The sequence below is a fragment of the Sciurus carolinensis genome, chromosome 5, assembly GCF_902686445.1.
Source record: "Sciurus carolinensis chromosome 5, mSciCar1.2, whole genome shotgun sequence".
Lineage (NCBI taxonomy): Eukaryota > Metazoa > Chordata > Mammalia > Rodentia > Sciuridae > Sciurus > Sciurus carolinensis.
The window spans coordinates 172,278,773-172,302,575 of record NC_062217.1 but is presented as its reverse complement, the minus strand read 5'-3'; the positions used below and the strand labels follow the sequence as shown (position 1 = coordinate 172,302,575).

General features: G+C 51.5%; 1 protein-coding gene and 1 long non-coding RNA gene across 6 annotated transcripts in view; one reads left to right on the top strand and one right to left on the bottom strand.

Moving 5' to 3' along the window:
* The window catches only part of Ptpre (protein tyrosine phosphatase receptor type E), a 136,141-nt gene that overhangs the window by 51,924 nt on the left and 60,414 nt on the right, over window positions 1-23,803 (bottom strand). For all 5 annotated transcript variants that reach the window (XM_047554101.1, XM_047554100.1, XM_047554102.1 and 2 more), the window contains exon 2: window positions 23,477-23,499. The gene's annotated coding sequence lies outside the window, so the exon portion shown is untranslated. The remainder of the gene's footprint in view (window positions 1-23,476; window positions 23,500-23,803) is intronic.
* Window positions 476-4,214, top strand: LOC124985409 (uncharacterized). Its single transcript, XR_007108850.1, has 4 exons — window positions 476-821; window positions 1,424-1,528; window positions 1,958-2,065; window positions 2,168-4,214. It is a non-coding gene; the product is annotated as an uncharacterized LOC124985409 (long non-coding RNA).

The window sequence follows — 23,803 nt, the reverse complement described above, 5'->3', positions numbered from 1 at the left end:
CCATGTCCACCTGACTATGACCCATGGGGGGCGGGGAGGTCATCACACTGAAACAGGAGAGAAAATTTGTTGTCTTTATATGCTGAATGACCCCTGATTCAGTCATGACATTCAGACAATCGAAAGCCCATCCTTGTCCAACTTTCCCCAGCATCTTTCCAACTACAGTTGCTGTCCCTGGAGCCGGACGCTGCGGAGAGCCTGGGCCACACATTCAAGATGACCCTGGCTCCAGTCCAGTAGCCGAATGGACTTGGGCCAGCTCTTTCCCTCCCTGAGTCTGTAAAGCAAGCAAAGTAATAAGCTGCTTGCACCTCAGGGAGACCAGGAGGTTACAAGAAAGGCCCTGCGGGAGGACACCAAGTCCTCAGACCGCCATCAAAGGGGTGAAGGGAACAGCCCCCGCCCTTCGCCCTTCCTTCACTGATCACAGGGAAGCATTCCAATTTCTCAGGGAGAGGGAGGTGGCATTCCTTGCTGTTGATGGTCACCCCTTTTTGGAAGGTAAACAGACGCTTTGGAACGTGTTTGGCTTAAAGGGACAAGAAGGCAGCAGAGCCCTGGGAACCCAGTGGGAACGCTCCCGGGCACTTCCCTTTCCAGTCCCCAGGACACAGACACCCAGGACCAGCAGGCTGCAGGAGAGGGGACCTTCCTGCATGGTGCCTCCTGGACGGTAGGAGAGGGGCCCTCACTGGCTGTGACAGACGGGACCACAGTGGACATGACACTGTAGTTCCCAAGCAGTCCTGGCCAGGAGGGCTACACAGGATCCCCCTCAGCCAGACCAGATTCCTGCCTGCTCTGCCTCTCTAGGACAGGTAAGAGGCTTTGCTTGTGCCGCTTCATAGCTGGGGACACTGAGTATCAGAGGCGAAGCAACCTGCCCAAGGCCACTCGGTTGGTAAAGTGACAGGGCCTGGATTCAGACTCAGACAGCCCAAGAGCAACCAGACTCTAGAAACCCACATCCCCACGTCCTAACTCACTGGACCTGGGCCCTCTCCTGAATCTAGGATTTCATCGGGAAGAGCATGGAGAGTGGGGGAATTCTTCCAAACAGACGGACATTTCCTTCAGGACAAATGGACATACATTTCATAAATTCCAAAACTTCACTGAAAATATTTACTTTGACTCCTCCCCCCACCCCAAAAGTTACCCCTCAATTATTTTGGCACCCACCCATGTTAGCATTTGTGGGAGTTTGATTGTAAACATCTGCACTAGAACTTCATCTATTGCAGTCTACCTGGAATGAACCTTTGCATCCTTAAAATAGGCACTTAATAAATATTTGCTCAGTGAGTGAATGAAATTGCCAAAAGGTTTAAACAAAAAAAAGTCCCAAGTCGAGCTTTATTTTCTCCTGACCAATGTCTCTATAAACAGCAGCTGCCTCTCCTCAAATATGTATCAACAGAGAGTCGCAGCTCAGAATGTCCTTGAGAGGATTCCTTGCTCTGTTGAAGACAGGAAGAGAAGAAACCGCAAAGGAAGCGGACGCCACGGTCCACCAGAAAGGCAGGTAACAGGGCGCGGGACGGGCCTGGAGTCGTGGTTTTGGGTTTGTTCAGTGTGTTTGGAAGTGTTTGGGTGGAGGCAGGGTGACCCCTAAGAGCAGCCTGGACAGCAGTGCCTCAGCTGACGTTCCCTGCAGGGGAGGGCGCAGGGAGGGCAGAGGACACGACCGTGGCCACGCACACTTCTGGTAGAAACCAGTCTTCGTGGGACTGGACAGGTCCCTTCCTGGGCCTCTCTGACTGCAGGCGCTTTCCTCTTTCTTCAACCACCAAATGCCTACTGGCCTTTGGGTCCCAGGTCTGGCACAGTGAGGCAGAAAGAAAGGGCACCATCCCGGCCCCCTAACGTCTTCCACCTCCAAGTGCTCACGTTTTTATGAAGTCGGGACTCTGTGTTAACCTGGCCCAGGTAGTGCTTGATCTCTCGTTTCTAGCTAGAAACTCTGTAAGACAACTAGCCCGTTGGAAGCGCTCTGTCCTCCTGAAACCGTAGCTCAGACGGAAGGGAACAATCTGATCAGAGCAGCGATTTTCACAGCCCGGTGAGTCGAGAACCTCCGTCACCAGAACTCGATCATGTGTCACATTCTTGGGCTCCGACTGAAGCTTTAACCCTGGTTCTGACAATCTGCTTCCTCCTCTAGCTGTGAAACCCCGCAGAGACCCTGCTGGCTGGACTCCAACAAGGCTGGACCTCCAGAGTGGAGCTGCTCACGCTAGGCGTGCCTCGGGACCCCCGGGCACCAGAGATGCCTTCAAGACCTCAGGGGAACGGACCAGCTGCCAGCCTGCAAAGGACATTGCACTGAATAGATCCCCCGGTTTATGTCACCTGCAGCCACGGGAGGCAGCCCACTTGGAAGTCAGGTCTTGGGACAGTGGTGACTAAGGGGAGGTCATCTTGGAGAGGACAGGCCGACCCCATGACTGGTGTCTTCATAAGAAAGGGAGCAGACACCACGGGTGCACAGAAGAAGGCAGGGCAGACACTGGGGTGAGAGCCACAAGCCAAGGGGCACGAGGACCATCGGACACTCAGAGGAAGGATGGGCGCACCCTCCCTGGAACGCTCCGTGGATCCTGGCACCGCCGCAGTCGCACAGCCTCCAGGTCTGTGAAAGGGCACGTTTCTGTTGGTTTCAGCCATTACGTTTGTGCTAACTTCTCACGACAGCCCAGGAAACCAACCCAGATGCCGAGTCACAACGGTGCAGGGGTCTTAAAGGGGCCTGGTGGCCATGTCTGTCCAGATCCTCGCAGGCCCTCCTCACCACGGTGCCACCCCGCCTGGCCCTCGGTGTCCTTCTCGGTCAGCCCACAACTTCACCTTCTCTCTCTTTAGCGAGGCCTCAACCCCTCACGGGGCGGTGGGGACACTGAGTGAGACAGAGGAACCCACCCAGCACCACCCTGCACACCCCGGGGAGCCCCAGCAGCCGTCAGGGGCCCTCCCAGGTGGTCCTTGGGCACGTCTCCACTGCCGCCTGCTCAGGGTTGCAAAGGACACCAGTACAGCCCCAACTCTGGTGTTCTCCCACCACCTCCGCGAGGCTGCCACATCGGCCACCCTTGTGGTTAGGAATCAAACGCTTCTGTTAGCAGAGCTCTGCCCTGGAGTACCTGAAGGACCAGCATCTCTAGCGGTGGGCAGCTGACCTCAGCCGTCTCTGCTGTGGAGGGCGAGGGACAGGTTCCCGGGCAGCACCACCCCACAGAGGCTCCCAGGCCACTGTGCCTCCCTCTGCTACGACGGTTTATTGGCAACGGCCCGGCCTTCAGGGCACAGCAGTATCAAGCCGAGCCTTTCATTTTGAGTGTGAGGAGGACAGGAAGGAACAGTCCCTTCATGGTCCTAGCCGCTCTCACTGCTGTACTCACGGGACTAAAGCATCCCAGGACTAAAGTCTTGTCCTCAAAGGACACTCTCCGGAAAGGAAAGCAGAAAGACAGCCACAGAAAGGAAGACGTGTACAAATCGGATGTGGAAAGGCCGAAGCATCCAGAATACATAAGGTACTCCTACGGCTCACCACCAGAAAGACCAACAACCCAGTTAACCGTGAGAAGGATCTAAGGACGTTTCTCCAGAGAAGACAACAGACAGCCAGCAAGCAATTGAGAGGCGCAGCGCTAGCCCCCAGGCAGCGCAAACCAAGCCGTGGTGACTAGGACTTCACAGCTGCTGGGATGGCTCTCATTAGGGACGAGAGGAAAACATCTTGGCGAGGACACAGAACAGCAGCCCTCGGGCTCCACTGGGGGAGCCAAGCTAGGCCCTTGCCAGAGCCTGCACCCCAGTGTTTGGACCTTGTGCCTGGAGAACTGTGAGTCAAAAAAAAACCTCTTTTCTTTACAAAGTAGCTGCCTCTGGCATTTTGTTATAGTAATGAAAGGCTGACTAATGTAAACACTGTGTCCTTGGGATGAATGGTACCTTCCTGAGCCTGGTATCCAAGAATCTCATGGTTAACAATGTTTACAAAAGTGATAATGAGCACCATCAGTCAAGTGCCGTGCACTGGGTCATCTTCTAAGTGCCTAACATCACTTACTCATTTAATTCTCACAACAATAAGATTTGGGACTTATCATTACCCTCATTTCACAGATGAGGAAGCTGAGACACAGAAATGTTGAGTCCCTTGCTGGAGCCATACGGTTACAAGGGTGGCACAGCTTCCTCTATGAACTAGGTGGACAGGGACACTGAGGGGTGGGAGCGGCTGTGGCGCTGGGGGTGATGGCATGGATAGGGAGCTCCTGCAGGCCCCACAAATGCTTCCAGGATGGACTTTGTCCTCGGCTGTATTAATCATTTCTTGATTAAATATGAGTCCTATGTTCTGCGGGCCCCATTGTGCTAAATTACATGGTGAGCATGTATTGCAAATTGCACTCATTATTAGAAGTTACACAGCAGCATTTATACTAATTAAGTTGGGCTCGTTTCTTTGGCTCTAATTTTAAAACACTGGCAGGGCTCCAGAGCCCTCTGTCCGCGTGTGAACTGCCACAGACGGGTGGAGCTAAATGTGCTTTTCATTCCTAGCTATTCAAGATTATTTTACCCTTAAAAACTGCTTACCAACACTATTATGCTGCTTTCTTTGTTTCCTTCCTCATGCTATTATCAGGATGAATGGAGCAGAGCATAGCTTTAAAACAAAAGTTACGTAGCACGCTCAGAATCTCCAGTGCTCTTTTCTCATTGTATTAGAAAACAGCTTTTAAAATTTTCGTCCACAAAGAAATGAAAATGACGGCCATGATTCTGATGAGGAAATCACAAAGAAAGAAGCGTCACGAACCCACCACAGCTATGCACTGGGCCACCGTGCTGTGTGCTGTGCAGGGTCACCGAGGAAGGTGTGGCTGCACCTCATGGAGGTCAGGCCACCTCCCCAGGGTCTCAGCAGAGAAGTCCGCCAAGGCCTCCTCCATCCTTCCAGGCTCAAGGCGGACGTGCACGCACGCACGTAGCCAGCCAGAGCCCTGCACGCAGGAAACACGTGACTGCGGAGTCTGCGGGGCGAGTGCACGCTCATCCATTCATCTGCGTCCATTCAGAAATCGCTGCTCGGGCACATGCCCCGAGCCACACGGATGCCAGGAGCTGGCAGAGGATGAGCCAGCGCAGCCTCGTGCCCTCCCTGCCCGTGACGTTCTGCTGTCACTGGCTTTTCCTGCTAGCCCCTCCGCTGCACCTGTCCCAGTGGCCAGGGCCCTGGGGTTAGAGAAGGATCCTCATGCCGACTCTGGCAGAGCACTGTCTCACCTGCGGGGTCCCCTCGGCAGCTCTCCCGCAGTGGCCCCCTTTATACAAACTCCCTGGAAGCACTGCTCTCACCCGCTTCTTCTGGGTGGACTCACTGCTCCAGGTCCCCACAGCTCTGAGAGGTCACAGCAAAAACTGACAGGGAACTGTTCAGGCTGAGCTACACGACCCACTCTTGTGACAGCTTGGCTTTTCCCAGCAAGGGCACACCCACTCTGGATTTCAGAGGGAAAGGCTGAGACCGAGGTGGCCTGGGGACAGGGGTCTTTCCTTGGCACAGTTGGAAACGGTGTCCCTGAGGCAGCAGTGGGGCTCCACCAGGTACCGCTGGCAGCGGAACTGCCCTTCAACCTGCTCAGAGCAATACGAGGGATCGTTGCCACCGGCCTTCTGCAGAAGGGACAAGGAGCCAGCTTCCGGGATAGAACGAGGAGAAGCCAGGGAGAGACCTGGACCTCCGCAAGCCTCAGAGCCCTGGAATGTCTTCAAACGCTGACCTCCTGGTGCCGTTGACCATCAGGCCTGCTCATGCGTGCCCAACGAACACACGGCCCATTTTCCTAACACTGAGCACCTCCCATATATTAACTCCCCAGAGCATTTCAGCACCCCGGGAAGCCCACAGTTGAGGACGTGCAACCCACAGTCCTTGGTTTGCCTCTTAGGGGGACATTTCTTCACCCACCAGCCCTGAGCAGATGCAACACCCTCTCCGTGCCGGACAGGGAGTCTGCTGGGGTGCAGAGGTGGGAAGTGGCCCACAAAGCACCCCTGAGAAGCCCCTGAAGGAGTGATTTGGGGAGTAGAAGGATTTAACTGCCACCAAAAAAGGAGCAAAATCTTACCAAATGCACCAGTGCAGACACTGGGCTAAAATACCCTGCCGAGAAAGTTCCAGCACTCCGGTGGCTTCCACATTTTGCTTTCTAGGAGCCTTTCTGCAGCACTCAGACAGCCAAGACAACCAAGCCACTCCATGTGGAAGCAAATGTAAAACCAAATGCTCCTTTCTTTCCATAAATTTCCAGGGCACCTTCTATCCATGAAGCACTGCAATGGGTACTAATGAAGGGAATGAAAAGAGGAAAAAAAACCACCCTGTTGCTCCCTAAGAACTTCCAACTTCCATAATAACACCCCCACTTCTTCCTGTGTGCTGTTCCCCATAAAGCACACGTGCGCGCGCACACACACAAACACACACACACACAGATTGCTCTTTAACATCGGTCGACCAGAGGTAACAGAAGTCCCTTCCCATCACAGGACCAACAGAATCAGTTGTCTCCCCTTAGTCTTGGCCAACATATGATGTTGGATACTCTCTTAGTGAGAACGAAATACGGCAGATATCACAGAGGGTTGGAGATTCCCCTCAGGATGCTCTGGGCGGAGGCTCAGAGCCTCTCCCTCTGTCCACAGTTCCACACAGCTGTGGGCCCAGAGAGTAGCTTCCTGTCACTGGGCGCTGTCTCCCATGGAGACGGGAGGTATCTGAACATGCTCAGGTTTTAGGGGCAGTGACAGGGTAGAATTCTCACAGTACCACGGAGAGAGCTTGTCCTTGGAGTGCCAGCTTGACCAGCTTGTCCAAGGAGGCCGCACAAGACTGGGACTCAGGGATAAACTGATTTAAAGAAACCTCCGCCTACAATGAAACCTGGTATTTGCTCTCTGCGGGAAGTCTGTTCACATCATAAGTATCAGAGACAATTCGCAGGTGAGCCGTGTCTGAGCTTAGCCACATGGCAGCGTTAGCAATTTAAAACAATCTGAGCATTTAGCAAATACAGTCTCTGAGGACAGACGCCATTCATTCAGCATGATGCAGTCTTAAGTGACAGGCAGGGTGCTTAAAAAATAGAGATGGAGAAAGCAATGCAGCTAGGGGAAAAAAAAACCTCTTCCTCTAATTTCGGCATGACATTTTGAATCATTGGTTAGTCAGCTTCATGTCAAATATTTCCTAAAATGCCTTTAACATTTTCATATTATTTGAAACATACATATCCAAAATTTTAAGCATGTTTTCTTTGCTTAAGGAATTTCCAGTTCTTATATTTTAAGCACAAGAGGGATTACTTACATATAAAAGAGGAACTTGATGAAGTAAGAAGATTTAAACAGGTATGAATCATTTGCACCAAGCTGCTAACCTGCCACCTACATGGATGTTACATTTTACAAACTGGCAGCAGAATCTCACACTCAAACTTGCCAGGGAATAATATTGCTGTGACTCTCCTAAATTATCAGCAAGTGGCACCATTAGACGCTCAATTAAAAACCGTTGGAGAATGCATTTTTCTTACCACCTAAAGCAGCGACAGAAGGGACATTGTGGAAATCCCTCCTAAAGTCTGTATTGTGCATCCATGGGTCCTTACCCAGCAACCCCCAGGTGATCGACTCATTCAAACCCATGTCCACCGCACCAGAGACTCAATGGCTGCTCCGCTGAACCCTCCCAGGCAGCCACTCATGCAAAAGCCGGTGCATTATTGACGCGGGTATTCCCTCTGCATCTCCTTCTGAGGCCCGCGGCTGCCGGCACGCATACCATGTCATCAGAAACCAGAGCAAAAGTGCAGCAGGGAAGCATTTACAGAAGAGATCACACATCTCTAGTTGAAATAGATGCTTAAATACATTCACAGTTCATGGCAGCGTAGGGATTTTCTGGGTAAATTTAAATCAGTAAGAAAGGCAGCATAAAATCACAGTCCAGTTGCAGGGGGCAGTCCCAGCTGGGTCATCGGAAGCCTTCCATGAGCTGAGCTTGGGAAGGAAGACCAGAGAACACCCCACTCCAAGACATGTCAGATTCTCAGCCCACAGGGAGGAAGAGAGGACAATGAGCAGCTCAGCCATGATATCTCCCTGAGTTTCGGATTTAGCTCTCAAAGAAAAGTTGCCAGTGACAATACTCTTTGAAAGGATGCTTTCAAAGCCGAGCTAATTAAACTGCATCGCGAAGTGAAGCAATTGTGAAGGACAGAGGCTCTGACCACACGTATCAGTGCCTTTCCTCAAGGGTGGGCTAGAATTTTTTTTTATTGCAGTAGGCGCATTCCACATGAGATCTGCCCTTTTAGCAATGCCGAAGTGTACCATAGACGGGTGTTGTTGACTCCAGCTCCGTGCTAGGCAGCAGGTCTCTGGGACGCGTTCATCTTGCATAACTGAAACTTTATCCCCGCTGACTGACAACTCTGGCTTCCCCTCCCTGGGCTGAAGGAACAATGCTATTTCAGGCGCGATGCTGCCTCCAAGAGATAATGTCTCGTATCAAAATTATCTTTTTTCTTCCACAGCACTTCCTAAAATAAAAAGGGAAGTGTGCTCTCAAGTTTTACTCTCTATTCTGTTATCTGAAAATCTGAAGCTCCTGCCGCTGCCTCCCTGAGCAAAGCTCTTTCTCTTATGAATATTTTTATGTGGTTTTTTAATTTTGGAGTATGTGGGTAGAATCGCATCCCTGGGAACATGGTAGTCTCATAAGGAAAGTTTGCTTCCCCAGGATGGGCCACTTGTGCAGGCACTAGCAGTGTGCGTGCAGTCCACACAATGTCAGCCTCCAGAGGGAACAGGGCATGTGCACCACAGTCCTATACTACGCCGGCAGGACGGTTGATGGCAATGTCTTACTTTTTCCTTTTTTAAAAGACTATTAACATCCCTATGAACAGCCCGGGCACTCGCTTTACTTTTATCCTGAGAATTTGATTTGAATCATCGTTTGCTGAGTGCTTTTGATTTAGATATTTGTAGACTCCCATATCCTTAATTCACGGTTATTTCTGCCTCCAACAAAGAAAAAAAGTCCAGATAGCAACGGACAGGCTGTGTACAGGTCAGCAAGGTGCTGGAGATGCATTCGGCATGGGCAGGCACGAGGTCCTGGCTTCAGACAGCTGGAGGAGCACCAGCCCAGCTGCAGCGCCCGGAACTTCATCGCCCTTCCCAAATCACTGCCATGCGTTCCTGGGCAGCGGAGATGACCACATTAATTGCCTGCAAAGTCATTGATTTTTCTGAAAACCCCCCTTCCCACTCGATCTCTGCCGATAAGGAATTTCAGAAACAATCACTGGAACCATCTCAGTGCAAACAGCCAAGGCCACTGACTGCAAGAGAACTTGAGATCTCCTTTATTCCCGAAGGGGGCCATTATTTCCACCGGTTGCCATGGCGACGCTGCAGCACAGCGGCTGTGTGCTCGACCGCGTCCCACCGCAGGCGCACCACGCTCTTAAATCAAGCCATCTCTCTCACGTGGTCCGGGCTTTTTGGAAAACAAACACCTGGCTACATAAACCGCAGTTAATGGACTGGGCTGCATCTCAATGGTGAGGGGTGGGGACAGATGAATGTGTCCGTGCTTGTCAGTGAAGATGTGACAGATGCAGCGGGATTTTAAAAAGAATGACTTAAAATGCAGCAATTTGCTCACCTCAGCAAATGACTTAAGGAGAGGGCGTACTTACTATTATTAATAAGTCCAGCAACTTTTCAAAACCCGAGGTCGTTAAATGGGAAGTGAGGAGCGAGGTGTCTTGTTTGGGAGTGCAGGTTAGTTGAGCCTTGGACATATTCACCTGGAATGAGGGGCTTCCTTCCCTGCCTGCACGCCTCCTGTCTTGTTTCTGTTTGCAGCTGCCTCCCACCCACCCACCCGCCCACACTACACACCTGACGTATTGCTTTCGTTAATTCCCGAGGTCTGGAATCTGTGAACTCTACCAGGAAAATATGAAGACTATTCATGTTATTCCTGCCGTCAGTGACCTGCTTACCCCATGGGACAGACTCTTCAAGGGTTGAGCTGAACTTGAACTTGAGGACACTGACACCCTGAGGTCTTAGCCCAAGATGCCCATTTATGGAAGGAAGGCTGGACTCTGTCCAGCTGCTGGGGGGGTGGTGGTCAGGGGAGGGCACCTTGAGAAAGGCAGGTGATAGCCTCCTGCAGCACACCTGAGCGGCACCCCTTCACCTTGCCTTCTCCGCCTATCTGGGTGCTCAGGGCTCCAGTCCTGCGAATGCTCCTGAGACCCGCTTCCACTCCCAGCAGGGGCGCCAATCAAGAGGGGAGCCGGAACCTGGATTGGACTGTAGATGCTGCTATTTGGAAACGGCTGAGTTTCAGGGAAAGCATGAAATCCAAGTTCGGCACAAATTAATGAAGCTGACCTGAGTCTGGGTCACTGCGATCCTGCAACACCTCCCCACACCCCCGATTTGTCTGGCTTTGTCTGAGTCTCTCCTTCCTTCCCTCTTAACCTTACTCTGCCATGGCACTATTAAGATTCGCCTGGCTGCGAGCTTGGAGGTTTTGTTGTTTTAGAAACACAAAGGAAACACTCTCCACATAGGAAAGAATGTCGTGGGGGCCTCAGAAATGAGGCTGTGACAGTCAACAGACACACTTCTTACAACACCCACTTTGGAAAGAAGCGAGGGTTGGGCACTGGCAGTAGCTCGGGCAGCCCAGAGGTGCCAGCCTGAGTTCCAAGCGCAGAGCAGGCGTGGGCCCTGCTGAGGCCTCGTGCAGCTTCTCTCCCACCCTGGGAGGAAGCATCTTCTAGAGTTCAGCTGCTGATGGGAGTTCTGGATGGCGGGGACTCAGTGCCTCGCGTCCCCTGGTGCAGAGAGCAGTTGGGAGACCTGGGGGCCTGAGGGGCACACTCTCTGAGGGACAGTCTGGCTGGAGACGTGTTGGTGGAGGTGAGGGACTTGAACAGCCTTCATCAGCAGTGGGTGCGGCTCAGGGGAGATGGGATGCCCGGCTTCTTTCATACCTGCTCCCTGGGGTGCAGTTTGCAACCGGCCCTGCCCAAACCTGCTCTTGGGTGTTCACCTCCTCTTGTGCAGTCATGGTGTTAACAGGGAGGGTTCTGAGACCCGCCGCTGTCAGTCAGGGTGCCGTCAGCCTTGAAGCTGTCTCCGGTGCGAAGAGGCGAAGTCGCATGCAGCCAGGCAAGGGCGCCTCCAACACTGCGTCCTTTGAGATGCTCGCTCCTTTCCAAATACTTAGACATCATTCACTGCTCCATGTCCACACTGGGAATGACACACTGGGACGTGACATCCCCCTGAAATGAAAAGCAGATCTCGCCCATTCCTGGCAACAAGATGTCCCTGGCTCAAATTTTCTGAGAAAATGAGTGGCTCGCACCCAGGCTGGCCCTGAATGCAGGAGTGGGCGGGGAGACGGCTTGCTGACCTCTCAGAGAGAGCTCCCTCTTTCACATCGAAGCACATTTATAAATAGAGGTCAAGTGCATTTGGTCCAAGGTGGGCTGGGACATTTCTTTCAGCGTGTGTGTGTCTGTCGAGTTGGGATCAACACGGACAGAATGCTAAATGGGGCACACAAGTGTGAGGAGCCTCATGACAGTTTTCCTTTGACGCTCGGCGAATTCACCGCAAATGCAGCCGTGCTGACTTGAGCTGTCCATTATTGCTTCCAGAAGAATTAATCGAACACTGCAGCCTCACCAAAGATAGCTTTTCACATAGGCGATTACAGCAAACTGCAGGGTGCTACCAATGGGATCACAGAAAGTCTCCAACACTGTCCTATTGTCAGCCCGACCTCAGGTCTGGACTGTCAGCTAAGCACCAGCTGGGTCATCTAGCACCAGCTGGGTCATCTGCGCTGCTGTTCTACATCCAGACCCTACTAGTATAAGGGGCCTTGGGGAACGCACTAGAACCTTCAGATGGAGGCCCTACAACTCATTTGCTGTCAGGCAGCCTGGTAAGGGCAGAGCTGGAGTTTGAACTTGGTTTCCTGCCTGCCCAGGCTCTGGCAAGTCCACCTGAGCCCCTCCCTTCCTGGTGATGACCACTGTGGACTGACCTCCTTGGTTCCAGAGAGGAGAGAAAGGGTCCCACCAGGTTCAGGTGCTAACATCAGATACCCAGAAGTCCAAGGTTCCAGTGAGCTCATCACTGCACAGTGTGACCTGGGGCAGAGCACAGGACGCACTGGAGACACAAGCCAGACGCAGCCGTTAGGGTGGCTCTGATTCCAGGAGGGAAGGTGAGCAAATGCACCTGGAGCCAGAACACTTTCCTCATCACCTCCCAGCATTAGGCTGCCAATCCCCAGGTAACCTCCAAGTCCTGGCAAAACGGACAACTCTGGTGACTGATGGAACTGCGGAAGGTGGGAGATCTGAACGTGCCAAACGCATCACTGGAGACTCGATGGCCCTGGGTCATGGTAGGGGAACTCGACTTAACCCTTTTGGCTACCCACGTGTGTCAGCAGCCCCCCCAGAATTTCAAGCAGGTCAGCTTCGGCAGAGGCGCTCCACTTCAGGGTTCTTCCCACCCGGGGGAGACACCGTCCTCCAGCGACTCCCGACCCGCCTGCCCTGCAGCTTGGATTTCCTTAACTGCTCTGCACACTGGTGGCATCCAGAGCCCTGGCAGGACTGGTGCAGTGGGAGCTCTCCAGGTGTCTCCCAGCTTGTCAACGCTTCTGGAAACATTTAGCAGGAGGCAAAGCTCGCCCGTCTCCAGGGAATGGATGGGAACACCAAGAAAACCAGGCGGCACTTGCCTTTGGATGTTGAGTGTCAGACCCCTGCCGTTAACCCACCATGCCTTTGGGTTCTCCTCCCCAGAAGTGTCTGTTGAACACTGTCGCCTTCTACTTCTCAGCAAGGCAGAGCCCCCTCTTGCGAGTTGCTGTCCCTCGGCCCTGATGGAAGAAGGTCACAGCATAGTGCTGAAGGCAGATCCACTCTTCTTGGTGTATAAAACCTACAGTTGGTACCAGGGCCTCATCTTGGAATAGGTCTTTCAGCAACTGATTCAGAAACGTATCAAGAATGAAGGTTCAATGGAGGTGGCTTTGATCAGCTGGCACATCCATTTAACTCAGAAATCCTGTGGGGTTGGATGTGGGGAGTTGGGGTGTCATCAGAAACCCAGACTGAACCAAACTGTGCAGGCCGGAGGTTCTTCCCTGAGCTCAGCATGGAGGACTCAGAAGTGCCCACAGGCCCCTTTGACATCTGCCATGTGGCCACACAGTACAACAAAACAGATGCAGCCACATCCATGACACCAGTTTGGTGTTGTGCAGAGAAAACTGCTGAAGATTGCCTGAGACGCTAGGGAGCGTGAGCTGGCTTCAGTTAAATATTTACACCCGGCCTGCTTCAGAGAGCCGTGTGAGGAAGACTCCTTGTACCCATTTGTGCCACTGAAGTTTGTGGTGCCGCTCTTGTGCCAGTGTGCATGTGAGGGGCAGGGAGGAGAGCCCGGGCCTGGGAGGTCTAGGTGGTCAAAGAGAGCAGATGGACAAACACAGCAGGTCCGAAGAGTGATACGTGCTTCCACAACAATGCAGAGAGAACCCAGGGCCAGGCATTGAGTAGAGAGCATCAGCAGCAGAGGGTAGGAAGAACTTTCCAGAAACTGCTAAGCAATGGGGGGCTGACATGCTAGCTGTGAGAGAATCATGCTCCTGGGAGGACACACCAGTCCTCTGACCACCACGTGGCACTCCAGGGCCACTTCAAGGGTGTGCAGCCAGAGGGGTTACTCGACCTTGCTTAGAAGAGCCCACGTTTGAGGCTGCCTTAGAATTCATCTTGGTACTGTCGTCTTTGAATCTGCATTTTACAAATGAAAACAGGGCAAAAGCACACATGCCAGAGGCTTGGAGCCTCAGCTCACTCCCTTCACCTTCTGCCGCCCCCAGGCTGTCTGCTTTGGGGCCACCAGCAAGGTCCATGTTTCCTGCCTCCTGTAGAGGCCTGAGACCAGGTCGGGAGGCTGGGGTCTGCATGAGCTGCCTCCACCCGCCAAGTCCAAGGCACCTGGTGCCTGAGGGAGTGGGACATTCAATAGGAAGTTAAGACAGAAAACAAAACAAAACAAAACAAAAAAACCCACCATGACAGGCCCAGGGAGAACACAGAGGGAAAGAGGAAGCTTTCTTCTGCCTTGTGAGCCCGTGACCCTGCATTCCATGCGCCGGTGCTGTCCTGTGAGTGCTGTCCCCAGCGCTGAGGAGACACAGTCCTCCCCCACGCCAGGCCTCTGGGTCACTTACTACTTCACCAGCGGTCCTGGGCTCTCCTGTCTGCTAGGTGCGGGCAGGCCCTGGGGGTGCAAAGATAATGAGTTCATCGCAAGCTGAGACCCCAGTTCCCACCCCGTCACAGTCAGGCATGGGGTCCACATCAGCTGTTCACTGTCCCTTGGCAATGAGCCAACCAAGCGTGAGCTTCGGGCTATAAGTCACACATTAGAGAGATCATGGAGAAAGTAGAAAACACGCATTTCGTACAGCTGCACTGACAGCTCTGTATCATCTGGCCACCTCTGAGTTTGACTTTTCTCTTCCCAAGATTAGTATTTCATCCTCTTGTTGTCACGTCCTGAAGCGAACCACTCACTGAAGATCTAACAGCCTTAGACAAGCCACACCAGGATCGCTGAGACCCCCGACATGGTTCTCTGTCTTTCCCAGAACGCGGATTAGGAACTTCAGGGTGCCTAACTCCTCTGTCCTCTGCTTATTTCTAACCAGGCCACTAGGGTCCATGGCTGGTGCATTAACATTGTGCCCAAATAGTGCCATGTGTATGGCAGGCACGCTTATAAAATGTGTCATAGCACAACTAAAATAAAACAATATCATCTTTTTTTTAATCTTTAAGATGAAGTTCATAAAGGTGTCAACGTGCTCTGGGGAAAGACGAGGATTCCAGGAGTGTCCTCACTGTAGTGCCTGGTCGTGCTACTCTGCTTAATGGTCAGGTGAGAGGTATTCCAGCTCCTTATGTGATATGTGGATATCTGATGAGGCATTTGCATTTCTTCCCAGTCCTGGGTTTCTCTTGGGGGCACGTTGCCCTGGGGAGGGATGGAGGTTGCTGCTCCGGCCGGCCGCTGGACCCTCAGAGTGCCCGGGTGCGTCCCGAGCCCCACCAGGCCTGGGCGCCTCCTCTGCATGGATGCTCCACAACAGCAAGCCCTGTGTCCAGGCCAAGGTGCTGGGTCAGAAGCAGACCTGCTCAGGGCTGGGGCTACAAGGCGGAGCTCTTACCCGGCGTGCCCTGCCCCGGGTTCAGTCTCCAGCACACACACCATAGCAGACTGTCTCCCAAGCAACCCCAGCAGCTGCCCCTTGCACTTTTCAGCCTTCCTGCCTCCAGTAGGGACCACTTTTGTGTGTTAGTTTTGCACCATTTCCTCCTGGGCCCCACCTTGAACGGACAATTCCAGAGCCTTGCAGAAGAGACTCCAGGTGCTGCCTGGGAGGCTGAGGAGGCTGATGCCCCAGGAGGTGGCGACTGATGACGGCCACACGCAGTGAGAGCAGGGATCCAGGCTCCTTCCTGGGCTGGGCTGTCCTCCGCTCCTTCAGATCTTATTGTTCCACCAAGGACCACTGTCCCCCTTCTGTCTCTCCTCTGGTTCACACCTTTCCCGCCGCCTCTGGACACTTTGGTGGCGGTGCCTGCCATTCTCACGGATAGCGAGTGCTTGGGTACCAGCTTACAGAATCTGACCCGGGGACTCACGATGCTGGGCATCAGGGTGGACTGGTGACAGCATGTCTGGCAGGCTCCCCGCTCGCTCGGTGCTCAGCTCATCCTGAGGGAGCAGCATTCAGACAACAGAGAAGCCGCTAGGCCCCAGATTCACAGACGGCGGCCCCTTGGAGTAAACACAGCGGACAGGAAGGAAGCCCACACGCACCAGGAGAAGGATGACGTTGCTGGGCTTCCCATCAGGGACGCCGACCGCACTGATTCCCAAACGCACGAGGTCTGTAGTAACCCCCTTGAAAACGTTTTTATAAAAACTGCACAACTCCTGAAAATATTGCTATAGCAAGAAGCATTTTTGGATATTTAGCAGGATATCTCTTTGGAGAACATCATGGTCACATGATTGCCATTTCCTAAGGACCAGAGGCAGGTTAAATGCCCTCTCTTAAGGGATATTACTCTGTCCCTTTGTCCCCACCACTGAGTGCCGCACTACCCAGTTTATATAAAAATAATGTTTTAAAGGAAACATGACTTAATTCTCAGCTCAACAGGAGGAAAACACACAGCCATGGGCAGTGAATCACTCATTAAAAATTAAATCAATCCGCCCACAACAGGAAACAGCAAAACAGAATGTCAGAGCTGGCTTCAAATTGGAAGGAAGCCAAGGCAGGTTTGGAACACTGGTTCCTCCAAATGTGATCTTGCTCCCGGGGGTGTGTTTGGACCACCTCAGCCCTGCATTTGCCACTCTGGCTTCTGCAGAGAACTCCCCCAGTAGGGGCATGGCAGGACTGGGGTGTCTGTGGCTTCTAAGCAGATTAATTGTCCTTGCAGCAAACCACACCTGCAAGTAAAATAAACCATCATACGGCTCCCAGAACCCTTTGCTAAAATGGGCTTCAGAACGGTGAAGAAACCATATTTTAAAAAACATTAATTACTGTTTCTGCCTGAGCTTTAAAGTCAAAGCCCATGGGCGCCCAGCATTTTCTTCCTGCACATAAGCAACACTATGGGAAAAAATGACTGTTTTTCAAATAAAAAATGCCCATTAATAAAACCCTTCCCTCGTATGTCCTTGCTTCTTTCGCAGGGCAGTGGGAGAAGGGCAGAGGAAGGACCTCAGGACAGCTGCTGTCTTGCCAGGGTAAAGATTATCAGCACGTTCATCACGACGGACAGCCTCAACCCAGAAGTGAAGCGGGAGACACACTGGCCAGTCATTACTGATACTTGGCAGTGACGGCTTCCGGGGGATTTCTGGGTAACGCCAAATCCAGATAAGCACTGCCCGAGGTTCTAGAATCCGGTGTCTTGAAGGACCTTTAAAAATTCTCACTCAGCCCTTTATTTTTAGACAAAGAAGTATGACTCAGAGTGATGAAGTGACTAAGTCATTCAGCTTTCTAGAACAAAACTACTTCTATCCACTCGGGCGCCTGTGCAAAACCCACATTTACACTTACTAGAGAAGGCCTCAGACACCGGCCTATGGACTGCACTTGCTGAAATCAGGACTATGATCTACTACTTCATTTTTCAAGGCTTTGCACAACTCCGAGCCTGCAGGAGACACCTGATAGGCACTTGGTGAGGGAGCCACCGACTGCTGGCAAATGTGGGGAAGGAGATTAGAAAGCTGAGCCTGGTCAGCAGATAAACGTGGAACTAGTTGGAAACCCTGGCCAAGATCAACTCTGATGATCATGAAGTTGTTCCAAAACATAGTTATCTATTCACAAATGGCTCTCAAAATCCCCGGGATGTGTTCTTCTTTGTCAGTGCTCTCTACTGCTTGTGTAACTGTAAAATAATTGTTCTCTCAATGGAAGAGCTTTTCTTCTGGCAGGTCTGAGCTTCGCCTTGGCCGTGGTGAGAGCAGCTGAGTGGTGCCCCAGCTCGGAAGGAACATCGCTGGAGGTGGAGGGACTCCGGAGGGGACCTGCTGATGATTTTTAATGGATCCAAACAACTCTGCCTAGATCGTTGTATCATCAGAAACAGTGTGGTTTCATCATATCCAAGAGCAAGAGAGCCAGTGTGCTGTCAGGCTGCTGCTGTCCACTGTCCTTTCTCAGTGTCCTACAACCCACTTCTCCAGCTGTCTGCTCTCTGCTTTCTCACCTCCGAGGTAGAGGTGATGAAGTACACCTGGACTGCCTCCAGGCATTATGAAGCCCAAGTCAGAGGAGGAATCTGAGCAAGCTTTGTAAACCATCCTACATGCATGTGTCCTACCATAAATGCAATGTGTGTTTTAAGCACAGGCAGTTAAGTTAGCTGGGAAAACAGGAAATAGACCAAACCCTCTTTTTCTGAACAATAATTTCCACCAGCATGATGTTTTCTAAAAATTCATTCTTCAGCAGCAACATGGGAATGTGACAAGCTTTCACACACGCGCACACACACACATCTCATTTGAACATGAAATCTACACCATTTCTGACCGCAAACCAGTCTTGGTAGACTTGTTTGGAATCAGCTGATTGCCACTGACATATTTCCAAAACCTGTTAGAACTCAATCAGCCCTCATCCTGCAGCAACACAGACCCAGGCTTTGTGTTCTGCTTGTACTCCTGTCTATTCACTGAGGAGCAAAGCTGTCCAGAGAATCCACTATGTGACACCTTTATGTTCAGCAATTCCACAAGGATCCTTTTCTCCCCACTAACTTTTAAAAATACTTTATACTAAACTCTGCATCAGAATAAGCAGTTTTTAAAAGTCACTTGGATTGACAGGTTTTGAGCAGGGGAAATCTAATCTCCTGTTGCCTGATGTCCCGATTCATAGGAGTCGCTCAGTGGGTGGAGCTGCCGATGTTCCTGTGTTGTGGGGGTTGGTCCTGATCTTTACACTTGGCACCTGACGCTGATCCTGACGCAGAGACCTGCTGGGCTGGAGGACTCTCCTGTAACTCTCGCGCTTGTAAAAATGTCTGATCTCCTCTCCCCTAAAGTGAGGGACGCCGCCCTTCAGGCAGTAGGCCCGCATCTGAGCCACCAGGGCTCACAGACAGGAAAACCCCACAGAGCCTGCCGGCCTGGCCGGGGGCACACGGGCCAGGCTCCTTCCCTGAAGCACTGCCTGCTGTCAGGCCTCAGTCCTCTGCTACCTTCTCAGTGCATCACTGTTAATTAAAATGCTGCTTCACAAATTCAGTTGTGAGGGAAAATCAACAGAGCAGTTTTGATTATAAAAATAAGAAAGGCTCAGCTTTCAGTGGGTGGGATTGTCATGGGTCTCCAGCCAGCTGAGGGCCTCTGCAGTTGTTAGGATTGTTTTTCCAGAGAGGTAAACCTCACCTTTGGCTCCTGGCTGTCTGACGACCCTGCAGGCCCAAACAGACAGTTCCTCTCGCCATCCCCCACGCATGACCGGCCGAGCTGTGGTGGATTAGAAATGGCTTCCTGAAACAGAAACCCCAGATTTCCTGCACAAGTTGGGCAAGGTCAGCTGAAATGCTTGCCAAAGGTTCAGTTAATGAAGTTTTCTTGATGATATTCTTTAGTCGGATTTTTGGATACCTTAGAAATTATAAGCAAGCGTGACATAAATTCAAAGTGACCAGAAAGTCCCCCTTTACCTCTTGTCCTGCTGGGATGATGCTGGGGCGCCATCCTGGCCTTGGAGAATCCATGTTTCCTCGTGTACTGAAAAGGATTTCTAGAAGAATCCCAGCTCTGACCTGGGTCTGCTGTCAGCGCAGTGAGGAGACTGGCGTTTAAAAGGGGAATCTGTGTTCCCATTTCCTCCAAGTGGAAACTGTGGCCGTGAGCCTCCAGGCCCCCTCCCTATGACAAATGATTCCCCGCTGGAGACTCCTCGGGAAGCGTGTGGAATCTTTCCCAGCGGGTGGAAACAGAGACGCACGAGGGATTCATCTGCAGGTCACCTCATTTCCCAAGGTGCTTTTTCGACCTGCCGCCTCTCTGGGGGGAGTCAGGGGGCGAAGTTTCCCACTGTTGGGAGAAGCTCGGTCACTCAGAGGGGACGCCCCGGGGCTCCTGGAACCTGCAGAAGGCGGGTGTCCTCACTTCCTGCGCTAGGCAGCAGCTCTCTTGCTCCTGCGACCCGAAGGCCAGCCCAGGGCACGTGCGTCCTGTCCTGCCACCTGGAGCCCATCTCCCCAGCTGCACAGCCAAAGAGCCAGCTGGCCGCTCACAGGCCCCTTCAGAATGTTACTGGGCCCGGGAACTTCATTTTATTTATTTTTATTTTTCATTTTTTAATTTGTTTTTTATTTTACAGGCTGCATTCTGATTCATTGTACACAAATGTGGTACAACTTTTCATTTCTATAGTTGTGCATGATGTAGATTCACACCATTCGTGTAATCATACAGGCACATAGGGGTCGTGATATCTGTCTCATTCTACCATCTTTCATACCCCTGCCCCCTCCCCTCTCATTTCCCTCTACGTAATCTAAAGTTCCTCCGCAATGGAATATTATTCAGCCATAAAGAAGAACCAAATTATGGCATTTGCAGGTAAACGGATGGAGTTGGAGAATGTCAAGCTAAGTGAAATAAGCCAGTCCCCAAAACCAAAGGCCGAATGTTTTCCCAGCTGAGTGGATGATGATACATAATGGGGGTCAGAGGGTGGGGGATAAGAGAAGAATGGAGGAACTTTAGATTACGTAGAGGGAACTTCATTGTAAAAACTACAGATTCTTTCTTTGTTTTTTTTCCTGACATGGTAGCCATTCACACCAACACCAAGAAAGCAAACTGTCCAGACGGAGAAAGTTCACAGGTATCAAAAATGAAGAGGAGGAAGCACAGAGCATGGACGGGCAACTGGTGGGTGACTGTCCCAGGTAAACTGCAAAGTGAAAACTCACTGTTGCCTCACACTTATGCTTTGATTTAGTTGTCTTTTGTTCCTTTGGTATGTCTGAGAACCAGAGTGAAACGGTCAGGTTCCAATACCATTTAATTTCACCTACTAGAGGATACCCTTAGGTACAAAAATATAAGACCCCAAAGAGTTTGGAGGAAATATTTAAACTTCAACTGTGTGTCTTTCATAAAGTTATTAGTTCTTAAAGTCCATTGCATTAAAACCTGAGCCACTAAAACCCACAGAGTTGTGCACATGCTCTGGTCCAAAGAAACTTGGTCCACTTGAAAACCGACATGAGCTGGTGACGTGAGCTGGTGGCAGTGGTGCTTCCACGAGTCCATAGTTACGTGCAAAAAAGAAAAAGGAAAAGAAAACTCGAGAGTGGGGCTCGGCTAAAAAAGACCCCTCCTAATTCTGTTCAACAAGGAAGACATTTGATCCATTTTTTGAAAACCAGATATTAATATAAAGATTTTTAATGAAAAAAATCAGGGATTATTTCTCTCAAGGGGAAGCTGTTTGATATCCACAATAGGGTGGACACATACACAGCAGCCCAGGTAAATCCCTCCTTTAAGAGTTGAATAGAGTCTGTAATCCCAGCAGCTCGGGAGGCTAAGGCAGGAGGATAGAGAGTTCAAAGCCAGCCTCGGCAAAACCAAGGCACTAAGCAACTCTCTCTAAAAAAAACACAAAATAGGGCTGGGGATGTGGTTCAGTGGTGTGGTGTCCCTGAGTTCAATCCCTGTAACCCACCCCAAAACAGTTGCCTTAATTCTGTGATGATGTTAATAATTAGATGTCATGATCAGAGGCTTATTCGTGTGGTGGCACATTCACTCAGCAAGGGTCTACCTGACTCCTGGTTTGTGAAGTCTCCAACCTCAGGGGGCTGCACTGCCCTGCCCAGCCCAAGGGGGACTCTTTATGCAGTTCTCACTGACTGAAAAGTAAGTTTCTACTCCCACAAGCTAGAAATATGCTCCTTTCTATTAATTGAAATCCTGAAGCTCTGGGACATCTCAAGTGTTTAGTAATAGAAATTCAACAGGCTAAGAGACCAGGCAGATTGTCCACCCAGCAACCCAGCGGCTGGTTACAGATGAAGGCAGCCTGAGGTACAGCAGGCAGAAGGCCCATGCTTCAATACCGGCTCCTCATGCCAAAGAGAAGGATTCCTGAAATTGGAAGCAGTTTTAATCCAGGAACTCAGCAGTTCCCTAAGCAGAACTGAAACAGAGGCCAGGAATGGAGCCAGGAGGAGAGAAGGTGCTGCCCGGTGCTGCCCGGGGCTGCCCAGGGCTGCTCTGGCTACTGTGCGTCCCTGATGGAACCAGGAGGCACCGGGAGCCAGCTCCTGGACGGGGGTGCACCTGGGCAAGGCCCCAAGCCTCACCCTCTAGCTGGGTTGAGGCAGTGCTGGGGAGGAAGTGAGCCCGGCAAGCACCTGCCCGGGTGGAAGGCTCCAGGAGTGAGGGTCAATCAGTGCCAAGGTCTTGCTTGTGACAAGCCAGAATCTGCCCCCCAGATTTCAGAAGGATAGGAATTTGTGGGGTCTGATCCTCAAACATTTCATTCTGGCCTGGGAGGCACATTCACAAAGCACTTGGATCCACTGCTTTTGAGGAGTGTCACATTTAACATGCATCTAGCCGTTAATGGGCCAGCCCACGCCTCTGGCTTAGGTCTCTGTGACACGGGGATTGCAGGCTTCTTGTAATCAAGTCTCTAGCCCATGACTGTGATTCCAGTAACGATCCTCCTCTTTGATCCCACCATCGATATTTACCCACGTAGAGTCTGCCACTCCAAGCGGATGACACCCAGCAATGGTGCCACAGTTACCAACGATGGGAAAGAAACCAGGTTAGTAGGTAGATTTTCTCTAGCTCAATAAATGGTTCGTTATTCTTAGCATTTCTTACTGAAGTAAGGAGAAATATCCAGACAACCAAAATGCTTTTGGTGACACCAGGAATAACCACAAACACTCCTGCCCAGATGGAATGGTTCTGTAAGGCCTCTGCCTAGAAGAGGGGCAGCCAGGACAAAAGGGCTGACCCATTGACCTTAAAATAATTCTGGAGCACAGAGAAGTCTCAGATCAGGTTATCTGTTTAGGAAATAAAGCTTCCCAGTTGCCAAGGTCACGGTGCTAGGGGTCGAGGGGTCCACGTGCCTCCTGCACACGCTGCAGGCACTCAGAGTTCCTTCCCTCGCTTTCTGTAGGAAACGGAACGGCATTAAGTTGATTAAACAGATCATAAAACAGCCATGGTGTTTAAAGTTTTCTCTTTCTAAAGACATCAAAGCCATGGAATTTTGCTGTGGCCTGGTCCCCAAAAGGCATAAAATGTGTGACAGTGACATGGTTTTTACCAAGCGTGCAATCCAGAAAAGCTCCTTTTCAGCAGTTTTCCCCACAGCAGATCAATTTAAGAAGCAATTACCACCAGTGCAATTATGCACCTCCATGCGCCCTAATAGGCGTCAAATGTGTGCCCCCGAGATAAGGGGGGCCTTTGAAAGTAACAGCGAGCCAGAGAAAGGAAGGCACGTGGAAATGGTGTTCCCAACAATACAGCTCAGGATACCAAGCAGCCGAGCCACAGTCAAAAAGAGACGCGACAAGTGTGAGAGAGCTCACTGGCCCACGGCGAGGCGAGGCGAGGTCACCCGCTGACCACATGGCCCTCCTCCTCAGGGAAACGAGCCCAACAGTCAAATCCCACACCGTCACTCAGCCAGTTAACCGTACAGCAGAAATAATTTTTAAAAATGTTTTGTACTCACCAAGGGAAAACGGGGGCTATAGTCTGAAAAAGAAAGAGAAGAAAGAGCGTCAGTGTCCTGTGGGCTCCAGACACGTCTCCGTCCGCAGCGCTGGCTCATCGGCCGGTGCTGGCTTCGCGGTTCACAGTGAATGGAAACCTCGGGGTCGCAATGGTAACCCGTCCTTGCTGCGATCATGGGCTTTGGACAGTGCCCTCCCCCAGCCCCTGCTGTGGTCTCTGATTGTCAGTCCACGGAGTAAGATCCCTGACGAGAACCCAAGAGCTTGGTGTCCAGCCCTGAGACGCCTCGTGTGCTACCTTGCCCCTGGGGGATGGCCTTGAGAGC